Raw genomic sequence first — 12,523 nt, forward strand, 5'->3', positions numbered from 1 at the left:
GTCACTGACATTCAAATGACAATAACATAGGAAAATGTCTCTATCATTTCTACAATTGGCTTCTATAATGCAAAAAATAATATTTTCTTGGAAACACTGAAGAATTTTCTAAAACAGACTAAATCAAGAAACACAGTAGTTGTTACAGTGCCTCACAGACATGATCTTATTTATTGCTCATATGTAAATAAGGAATTTTTAAGAACAAACAGTGAAATGGAGAAATTGTGTTCTGAATATTCATATTACACTACACTGGATACATGTAAGCTGCATCATACAACACATACCAAGCACAAGATGCACTTAAAACTAAGAACTGAAAAAGTCTGTGTGTCATCATGTAAACGAAATACTTTAAGGGAGGCTTCAATGGAATAAAACTAACTATTAGTTTCTTGGGCATCCTCCATGCAACAAAGAGGAGAGTAAAATGAAGAAAGGAAAATAAGAAAGAAAATGCAACACTACTAATGATCTGAATTCAAACTAAAGATATGTGATACTTTGAATGTCACACAACTACCAAGCTAAGCATGAACCTATCTCAAAATTTAACACAATAATGTACAATCTCTGTATAATAAGGTCAATGGAATAACATATTACTAACAGGTGAGCTATATATTATCACAGTATTATACATTTCTGAGCACAGGCTTAACCCCAAATTAATTCAACATAAAAAATAAATTAATATTGTCTTCCTACAACTGCAGAAATGATAGCCAGCAGAGTGGCCTCGTGATTTACATAGAAGAAAATATATATTTTACTACCTTACATGGTTGGTTGATTCGGGGGAGGGGATCGAACAATGAGGTCATCGGTCCCCTACCCTACATAACCTGAATGAATGTTGAAAAGGACTGTGAGGTTGCAGCTATAAAAATCTCAAAATTCGACTTTGTTATCACCACAGTTTACTGATCACCATACAAAAATTTTGAAATTTTCTTAAATGAATTGGGATAATTTCTAAACAAGGGTTATAAAATTGAATGTCATTTGACAATTTGTGGAGACTTCTATACTGATTTTCTTATGAAAAACAGAAATAGATTAAAGGCTGTAGCAAATACTGTTGTCTGAATAGCAGAGACTTGAAAAACAGATTTATATTACTCTCTAGTCAAGAAAAGTTTATACAGCGTATCACTAAAAATTTTCAATGCAAATTTTTGTGACCATCTAGCTCAAATAGCAAGTTTGAGAGTAAAAGACAGTATTGGGAACATATCTTTAAGAGCCACATATAGATGCTATAGTCAAGATAACAAACTACTTCAGCAGCTTATTAAACAAAGAAAAACATCACAGGTTTATAAAATTAATGACCTAAATGAGAAATTTAATATCTTCACTGAGACTATCTTGGAATGTAAAATTGAAGGCACGAGATATGAGGAAAAGTAGCAAGTAGATGGTTGGATCAAGTGAAAAAGAGTACCAGCCTACATCCTCACATCATATTAAGAAGAGCTTAAGATCTCTGTGGATGGAGACATCTAGTTGAAGACTCAATTATTTAAGAAACGAATGAAGAAATGGGATCATGGTACTCAGCAATGAGTTAATTGACTAGTGACAAAGATCATTGATACACTTACATTTAAGCATTATTTTCAAATTGCATTTCCACAGAAAACTGTAACCATAACAGACAATTCTGCAACAAAAAGCTGTATCACAAGGATTGTGCCAGAAGAAGAGACTAACCCATAAAATGTGTAACCTGAAAAATTCCTCACCAGAATCACACATTTATTATAAAACACACAATAATATATTAAGAAAACAAATAAAAGCAGCAAGAATAATGCATAATGATAAATACATTTATAATTCATGAGATAAAGTAAAGGTCATGTAGAGTGCTATATATAAAAAAGAAACTGTTGAAAACCATTATGTAAAAATATGGCATTAAAAGAAAAAAAGAAAAAGTGACAAACCCCTTAGAAGTAGCCAACACATTTAACAACTCTTTCACAGGAGTTGCAGATTATATGATAAAATCAAACATATAATACGACAAAATCAAACATAAATAAGAATACCCAATCCACAAAACAAAAATACGCATATGTATTAGGTCAATGTACATCAGCCTGTCACATGAGATGAAGTACCATAACCAAGGAAAGAACTAAAGATCTCCAACTCTGCAGGCACTGAAGGTGCCCATACAACAATCTTAAAGGACAGTGTTCTAAACCTAGTTGAAATACTTATGCATGTAATTTGAGCACTTCCTTTTCTTAATGTACTGAAAGCATTTAAGGTAATTCTAATTTATAAAACAGGTGAGAGAGCTAATGTAAAAAAAACTACATGCCCATTACATTTTTCTCCTGCATTAAAAAAAATTAGAAGTTATGGATGACTAAATTATTGAATCTGTAAATAAAAACAAAAGCCTATGCAATGGACAGCACAGATGGGCAATTTCATCTCGTATCTACCAGGTCAAGAGTGAATGTGCCACACCAATATTTCAAAGTTCGCTGAAAAAAATATATTTTGGAGTTCCACATGATACCTCTCCAAAACTACAACATTTTGATTTTTTGCAGAGTTGTTAAAACACTTCACACCTCTCTAAATGAGAGTATTTGTGAAAATGTTGTAATTGAAAGGAAAATTGAAAAAATTGCAATAAAGAAACCAAAAGTGATAGAGATCTGAATTTATTTTCAATAAATATTTCATTCCCAATACTATGACACATGATTAATGCATGCACACTTCTGGGGTTTCTTTCTTTTTGGACAAGTAAACTATGAATATTTGTAACTTTTTGCAAATTTCAAAATTATGTTTTGAAAATATGAATAGCCACAGGATACTAACTGTCTTGAGAAATGATAAAGCGGAAGGTTGCTAATTGTTGGCTCTGATATTAAAGCATGAAATTCTTAAACTGTCAACATATTTGAACATAAAGATGAAAGAATCTGAAATTTTTTGGTTATTTAAAAATTATTTTCTTCAAAACCCCCATCCTAAATGTTCTAAAAATTCCTTGGTACATTAGTCAGTCATTGCACTGAGGGAATGTACAATCAGAGTAGGCAATATTTTCCTGTACAAACTGTGAGAATACTCTCAAGGCCAGAAAATCATGGACACTTAAATATTTCAACTGATTGCTGATTTTAAGTAAATGATAAGTAAAACTGGTATTTCTGAATCGAAATAATTACTTTATGCTACGTGAGTGGGAAAACAATTCATAAACACCAAAAAAAGTTTTGCATCACTTGGTTCAGAGAGTTCCGGAACCTGTACAAAAAATTGGAGTAGAGATCAACATAAAAATCATTCCTACCCTGTAGTGCCTCGAGAATTTTGATGTAAATTCTAGAGACGCTCGGCCTTCCACTGTCTCAAACACCTGATATTTTAAGTATGAATGTGGATGAGGGGAAGTGTATCTATTGTGCCACCCGTTTCTGTGTGCAGGTCAGAAGTTTGTTATGAGAAGACTGTAAGTGTGGTGGTTCAATGATGCTGACAAGTGTTTGCCGCCAGCATCATAGAAACAGAGATGAAAGCACATATGCAGTATTCTTTGATGTGTTAGTGAAAGTGATTATTGTAGAAAAAGAGAAGCAAACAATTGACTGTAGACTTTTACTTAAGCTGGCCGGTGTGGCCGTGCAGTTCTGGGCACTTCAGTCTGGAACCACGTGACCGCTGCGGTCACAGGTTCGAATCCTGCCTCAGGCATGGATGTGTGTGATGTCCTTAGGTTAGTTAGGTTTAAGTAGTTCTAAGTTCTAGGGGACTGATGACCACAGATGTTAAGTCCCATAGTGCTCAGAGCCATTTTTGAACTTTTACTTACTTCACGTCTTAGCTCTGAACGAGACAAGATGCATGTGACGTCTGTAAATTATTTGTTTGTAAAACCAGGCAGATGTGATTATATTTAATAGAATCTAATAGTTAATAACGCAGTTAACTTGCAAGAGTTTGAATATTTATGTGAAACTCATGGAAATGAAAACATACCAGAACTGAACCCAAAGTACTATGCGAGAACCAAATTATTTCAAGAGCAGAGAGAGAGAGTCTTTTTTAATTCCTCTAACCAGCATTATTTCTTCAGTGAAGAAGTTGTGGAGATCAATGCAGCCACATATCCAGAGAAGAGGATTGGCTAAAAGCTTCAAGTAAGTCACCTGAAGTGAGAGAGGTGCCAAGTTCACAATCCAGTTTTGCACCACCACTTCTCCTGTTGCCAAAACCATTAGAACCCTTCTTACTGCTCATGAAAACCATACATTGCATGTTGTACCACCATACAGTGAGACCTTCAGAGGTGTGGTCCAGATTGTTGTACACACCAGTACCTCTAATACCCAGTAGCACGTACTCTTAAACTGATGTAGGCCTGTATTCATCGTGGCATACGGCCCAAAAGTTCATCAAGACACTGTTGTCCAGATTCTCCAACTCCTCAATAGCAATTGGGCATAGATCCCTCAGAGTAGTTGGTGGATCACGTTGTCCATAAACAGCCCTTTTCAATCTATCCCAGGCATGTTCGATAGGGTTCATGATTGGAGAACATGCTGACCACTCTAGTCAAGCAATGTCGTTATCCTGAAAGAAGTCATTCACAAGATGTGCATGATGGGGGTGTGAACTGTCGTCCATGAAGACGAATGCCTCGCCAGTATGCTGCCAATATGGTTGCACTATTGGTCGGAGGATGCTATTCATGTATTGTACAGCCGTTACAGCGCTTTCCATGCCCACCAGTAGCATAATACGTCAGTCCCACATAATGCCACCCCAAAACAGCAGGCAACCTCCACCTTTCTGCACTCGCTGGGCAGTGTGTCTAAGGCATTCAGCGTGACGAAGTTGCCTTAAAACACGTCTCCGACAATTGTCTGGTTGAAGGCATATGCGACACTCATTGGAGAAGAGAGCGTGATATCAATCCTGAGTGGTCCATTTGGCATGTTGTAGGGCCCATCTGTACCGCACTGCATGGTGTCGTGGTTTCAAAGATGGACCTTGCAATGGACGTTGGGAATAAAATTGTGCATCTTGTAGCCTATTGCGCACAGTTTGAGCTGTAACACAACGTCCTGTGGCTGCACGAGAAGCATTATTCAACATGGTGGCAGTGCTGTCAGCGTTCCTCCAAGCCATAATCCATAGGTAGCAATCATCCACTGCAGTAGTAGCCCTTAGGCAGCCTGAGCGAGGCATGTCATCTACAGTTCCTGTCTCTCTGTATCTCCTCCATGTCCGAACAACATCGCTTTGGTTCACTACAAGACACCTGGACACTTCCCTTGTTGAAAATGCTTCCCGGCATAAAGTAACAATGCAGATGTGATCAAACTGCAGTATTTACCATCTAGGCATGGTCAAACTACAGACAACATGAGCCATGTAACCTCCTTCCTGGTGGAATGACTGGAACAGATCAGCTGTCGGGCCATCTCCATCTAATAGGCAATGCTCACGCATGGTTTTTTACGTCTTTGGGCAGGTTTAGTGATATATCTGAACAGTCAGAGGGACTGTGTCTGTGATGCACAGTGATATCCACAGTCAATATCTATCCTGAGGAGTTCTGGGAACTGGGGTGATGCAAAACTTTTTTTGATGTGTGTATAACAAAAATGAGATATACAATACTTACACCCATTTTTCTTTTTATGACATTATTCACAAATTACTATTGTCTTCTGTAACAATTTTAATTTGTCATGACTTCCCATGAATTAAAATTGCCTACAATGTAACAATCCACAATGTACTGTTGAAAATAGTTCATTATTTTTTCATCTGCTTCTCATCGAACTTTATCAGACTACCTTTTGTGAAGAACCGTTCTTGCAATGTATGTGCCACTTTGGGATGCAACCCAGTAGTGACATGATTGAAGTCCTAACATAGGTTTCATAGCAGACCACTCTTCTCTCTTTTTTAAATGCAATTCTCTTAATGTATTTTCATTTAGAATTGAGAGTTTCATGTTTGTTTCTAATTTTATATGGTGTGTACAAATCCAGCAGCATCTCTTATACCATCAACGGCTTCATGTAGGAGATTAAATCTTGTTGCCAGTGTTGACCAAGCTCATAAAGATAAAAGCAGTTTTTAAAATGATATGCTGCACCATCAGGCACAGACACATGCTTAAGGAATGTGTGGCCTCTAGATGCTATGCCATCAGTTATCATGCTGACAGTGTAGCATGCATGTGTACTGTCATGATGACATCATCAGTGACAATAGAAAAACATTGTGATGTTCCAAGGAAGTGAGCAACACATGTTAATATTGACACCTGTGATGTGTGCCTGCGGTAACTTTGAATTTTGTTCTGCAAAGCAGCAGACTAGTTCTCAGCAAAGTCAAAATGAAGAACAAATGTGTCAGTATTCTGGGATATGGCTGATTTTACTTCTGCTATGGCCTGTCTCTGAATCCTCTGGATATGATGATGAGCTATTCCTTTCATGACCCAATGCCTAACCTCTGTAACAAACTTCTCTGGCTCTGATACCTCCTTCAACAACTCCCCTCCCTCCCACAATGCATAGTTTACACCACGGTCAGTATCCTGAAGATGTAATGCTTCAACCATCATCACTTCAGCACCAGGATATATTGCACAGTCCTGCAACCAACATTTGCCTTGTGGCTCTTGACATATACACAAATGCATCAGGTCCATCTCTGTGTACTTTTTTCCTGTGTCACTGTTTATGGCAAAACAAACAAGTTTGAAATCAGTGCAGTAAAATACATGTTCATACTTCCTTCACTGGCCGGCATTTTATGCCTTTTGCTCTGAAGATGGAGAATTTTGTCACACCTATTTTTAAATTCAGGTTCTCCTTTTTCACTAGGAGATGTGCTTCTCTTATTGATGTTGTCACGTAACTTTTTACTATTTTAACTTTTTCACCATTTTCACTAACAGAGATAACATCAGCCTGGCTAGAACTTCACCTGCTGCAATCTATGTCATGACTTAGGTAATATTCCAGAGCAACAGTAAGCATATCATCTTGCAACAGGTGCCCACAGTAAGAATCTGGACACGTGCAATTACTTTACTCTTTCTTTATTTTAAGAGCTTTTGAAATCAAATAATGTAAGGAAGTGGGATGTATTTCTGTATCTGCTACTCAGAGTAGCTACCTGATATCAGTGTCAGTAACTGTACCTTCAAAGAATCAAAAACTTCACATTCATGAATATAAACATCTGCACTGTCTCCTTCAGTTTCACATTTGGATTATGGTGATCGTTCAGGTGGGTTGTCAATAAATTTCTTCTTGTTGCGAGTGCAGCAATTCCTGCACAATCAATGTGATGCTATTACCATTACTTGAGGACTAAGATATTTCTACAATACATCTGACATATTTGCAACAACTGTGAAGTGTTCTCTGTTTTTCCTAAACGTGATCTTCTTGTGCCTTTTTTCATAGTCCATACAACTCACTTTTTCACTCTGTTTTTCCTCACTGACATTGTATCTAACAAAAAGTTTGAATCAGACACTAAACTTGATGCAGAACAGTTTATGTGCAAGTGCTCATTCATTTGTTATAAGCAGAAAAGCTCTGAAACAGTGTTGCCAATTTATATACTTTACATTAGAAATTCAGTGATGCGAAACATGCAGAATGTTGAAAAATTTGTAACACTTTACACAGAAAAGAATTGCCACCATGTTTGCACTGACTACTGACATATTAACCAAATAATGTTTTGTGTAACTCTCAAAAGTATTTGGATGGGGGTATTCAAGTAAATAATCCATAAAGAAACACAATTTTTTACCTTTTTAGTAATAAATATTGACATAATACAGATAGCTGGAGCAAAGAAGATAGTGTTTATAATTACATCAGTAGTGTCTGGTAATATGGCAAAGAAATAGCATTCTGTGACTTTCCAAATTAGAAAAAAAAAATTCTTTTTAAGTGGAAAAATTAACTTAAATCTCATATTTTCGTCTTAAATTTGTAAGTTAAAGGAAGCCCATAAGAGTGCGGATTTTAATTAAATTTTGACACACTAAGAGGGGCTTTAATGCAAAATATCTGCCAGGTCTCCAGTACTTTTTACTTATTAGTTATATTTTTTGTTCTCTACTGTTTTAAGAATTATTTAGAAAATACACATTTTTCAAAGGGTCATACCATTTACAAAAATTAAGGTAAAATGAAAATATTTTATTTCTTAAAACTTATGATATAGAGGTCTAATACATATTTTTTCCAGAGAAATTCTAGACGATAAATTGACATGACCTGTATGATTTGATTTGATTTCGTGTTCCATAGGTCCAACTGCGTTGGGTTCACAAGGACGTGGAATGAGTCAGTTTTTTACAAATACAATGTGATAATCTTATAGCATATACACACATTTATGTACATAATTATATAAAAATTTATACAATAAATCTTTTGAGCAGTAATATGGAAAAAAGACAATACAAATTTTCTTAGAATCTTTAAAGCACTACGGAAACACAGATACAGAGCACACAAAGATACAGAGCTCAAGTTAAATAACATTCTTAGTGGCATTATGTCAACTTGTATTATATAATATTAAAATTTTACAGTTTATTTATTTAAAAATTCATCTAGACTATAATAAGCTTTTTCTAGCAGAAATATTTTTAGTGCTTTCTTAAACTTACTCTTGTTATGAATCTCTGTCTTTATTTCAGGAGGAAGAGCATTGAAGAGTTTTGTTCCAGTGTAGTGGACACCCTTTTTTTGTCAAGCTCAAATTTCTATGCTTGCTGTGTATGTCATTCTTCCTCCTTGTGTTATGATCATGATAATTACTGTTTGGTTGGAATACCACTATATTTTTACAGACAGAACACATGAGAGAAAAAAAATATATTTGCATGTACTTGTGTATGTTTTAAATTTTCTAAAGCTATTTCTACATGAGTGTATCCAGTGCAGTCCATATATAACTCTTAAAGCTTGCTTCTGAGCAATGAACACTTTCCTTGCTAATGGCTGGTTGCCCCAAAAAATAATGCTGTTTTCAACAAGTGAGTGAAAATAGCCATAGTATGCCACGTTTCCAGTGTTAGGTTCAACACATGTAATGACAACCTGTACAGCATATGTAGCAGAGCTAAGCCTCTTACAGAGATCTATAATATGTGAAGACCAGTTCATTTTCTTGTCAATATGCACTCCAAGAAATTTGTTTGTTTCCATTCTTTCTATTGACTGATTAGAACATGTCACACTTATCTCTCTCTCTTTTTCTGTTTTTGTACAGAACTGAATCTAACTGGTCTTACTGGAATTTAATGAGAGACCATTCACCTTGGACCAATTAACCACATCTGAGAGTATGTGATTAATGAATTCCTCAAAATTACTATCTGTTTGACTGCTTATAAAAATTGTGGTATCATCAGCAAATAATGTAAATTTACATGGCAGACTTGTACATGATGGTAGATCATTTATAAAAATCAGGAATAATTGTGGCCCAAGAATTGAGCCCTGAGGCACTCCACATGTAATGGAACTCCATTCAGAATGTGAGGAAACATCACATACTCCACCTGGGATATTCAAGACAACTTTTTGTTTTCTGTCTTGGAGATACAACTGAAGCAAATTGCCTGCAACACCACTTATTTGTACTAATTTTGCTTTTGGCAAGAGAATCTGGTGTTCAACACAGTCAAACGCTTTAGACAAATCACAGAAGACACCAAGCGCTGGCAATTTTTCATTAAGGGTTTCTAAGACTTCATTTGCAAGTGCATAGATTGCGTCTTCTGTTGAACAGCCCTTTTCAAAGCCAAATTGTCTCTTGCTGAGAACTCCGTTCTTCATGAGATGATCAGTAATTCTTACGTGTATTTTAGAGAAAGCTGTCATCAAAGAGATAGGTCGATAGGTAGTTCAGTTTTATCACCCTTTTTGTACAGGGGCTTCACAATGGCATACTTAAGTCTACTGGGAACAACACCTTTCTCAAGCATTGAAAATATGACAGAGAATGTCCCTTATCCAAACACAAGAATATTTCAAAAAATTAATTGAAATATTATCAACACCTGCAGAATTCTTACTTTTTAGAGACAGTATGGTTTTTTGAATTTCATCTACAGTGACAGGATTAAGGTACATTTCTGAAATTGTGTTTGAATATACAGCTTGACGAAGAGTTACAGCTTCATCAACATTGGGCTTGCAACCAATCTGTTGAGTTACTGATAGGAAGCGTTTATTAAAAATCTCAGCCACACTTTTGGGGTTATCTACTAGGGTACCACCGTATCTGATTTTATTTACATCTTCTTTGGTTGTTGTATCTCTTTTTTACACTGCTCCAAATTGTTTTTATTTCATTAGAATTATCTATTTTCTTCTCATAATAAAGGGCTTTTGAATTCTGTATTAGTTTCTTTAAAATTTTACAGTATAATCTATAGTGTTCCCATTTTTCTACATCTTTAGATAATCTCATTGCAGTATAAGTTTCCCTTTTGGTTTTACGTGGCTGTTCTACAGCTTTTGTAGTCCAAGGGTTACTTACAGAATTGGAAGCAATGTTTCTGACACATTTCTTTGGAAATATTTCTTCAAAAAGAACACAGAATTCATTTATAAAACAGTTAAATTTAGTATCAAACGTTATCAAGGTTACATACTAAAGACCAATCCATTTGCTGCAACCTATGGTTGAAAGTTTCTTTTGCCTCTTCGTTCATTACTCTTATGAATTTCCATTGAGGAAATTATTTTTTCAACAAATTATCATCGTAAAGAGTTAGAATTTGTCCTTCATGATCTGATAGCCCACTTATAACTTGCCTGACAGTATAGTTCTGATGTCTACTTACGTCTAAAAATGTTATCTATCATCATAATTTGGGACTCGGTTATACTTCTTGTTGGGAAGTTTATTACCGATATCAGAGTATATAACGTCATCACAATCTCAAAGTCAATTTTATTCTTATTTTCTGTCATACAATTTATACCGAAATCACGTAAAACTACAATATCCTTTGCTTTTCCTAGTAATCCTGACAGCAGCAGGAGTTCCATTATATGCAGAAAAGTTTTTATGTCACCTCAAGGTGCCCTGTAGACAGCTAACACTATTACTGTGTAGAATTTAATTATTATTTATGTTGCACATGCCTCAAATTGTTATTCCACACAATATTTCTTAATATCTATAGCTTTGTATGCTATACTATACTTGACATAAATTGCTACTCCACCTTTGTCTTTACTTTCCCAACAGTAGTATGTTACTAAACTATAACTTACTATTGATAGCAGGGCACATTTATCACTAACATGGTGCTCAGTTAAGCACAAAATCTGGGCATTATTTAAACAATCCTTTTCATTAATGTTAATAAGAAGTTGATCTGTTTTGTTTAAGAGGCCTCTTATATTTTGATGAAAGAAAGAGATGCCTTCTTCTTGCTTTTTTATTCTATTAGTGCTGTTGTTACCAGACTGAAAATTCACAGCAGTCTGTCTTGAGGCAGGAGGGAGGAGACACTACCTACTGTTGTCCCTTCTTTTTCTTCAGGCCCGCACATAAAAAATCGTTGAGATGTGAAGGAGGCTCAGCATTTCTTCTGTCCAACCCTTTTATTTGGATTGCTTGATGAAGATTCCTTCCAGTTTGTTGCCTGTGAAATTTCTGTTTTTCCTGTAGATGTCACATCTTTTTCTTCTTCAGACGACATTAATCTTGCAGGTGAGATCACAACTTCAGCATAGGAGAGTGTTTTAGATAGACCTTGCATTTTGATTTGTATGCCAACTGACAAGTTATTTTTCTCCTTTACATTTTCAGCACCTGGATGTCCTTGTATTCCCGTTTCTAGTGCAGCGTGTGAATTGTTTCCCTGAATTATGTTACTAATACGTTCTCTAATTTGATGACACATAAATCGCTTTCCCTCATTGTTTAAGTGCATGCCATGCCTAGTATAATGACCCCTTTCATGGGAATGACATTCGAGAAAAGATGCATTAGAGTATGCTTCAGCAATTTTCTGTAGTTTCCCATTGGTGTTTTCAATTTCTATGGTGACACATGATGTAGGAATTAAGTCATATCTTGTTGATATGCTCGAGAGGATGACGTTTATGTTTTGTAAATTGTTTAGGGCTTTCACTGTTTCTCTGACAGAGTGTTTAGCGTTATTATAGTACACATCATTAGAACCTCCAATTAAGACAACAACATCATTTTTTGAGGGTATCCGATAGTTTACGGCAGTCCTTTGTTACTTCATACATAGGTGCACCTGGTTTCATGAAAGATGTTACATTAATGTTCATTTCACTAAGTGTCTTTGAAATATTTTGACCATAGCTATCAGCTAAAACTAGCACTTTTCTGTCTTTATAACTCATGTCACGGCTCTTCATGTTTCCATGGGGAAACATACTATCCCTGTTATTCAATTTTGTATAATTTCTTCGTACATGCAGAACTTTCATGGGAATAT

Source organism: Schistocerca americana, chromosome 7 (assembly GCF_021461395.2).
Source record: "Schistocerca americana isolate TAMUIC-IGC-003095 chromosome 7, iqSchAmer2.1, whole genome shotgun sequence".
Taxonomy (NCBI): domain Eukaryota; kingdom Metazoa; phylum Arthropoda; class Insecta; order Orthoptera; family Acrididae; genus Schistocerca; species Schistocerca americana.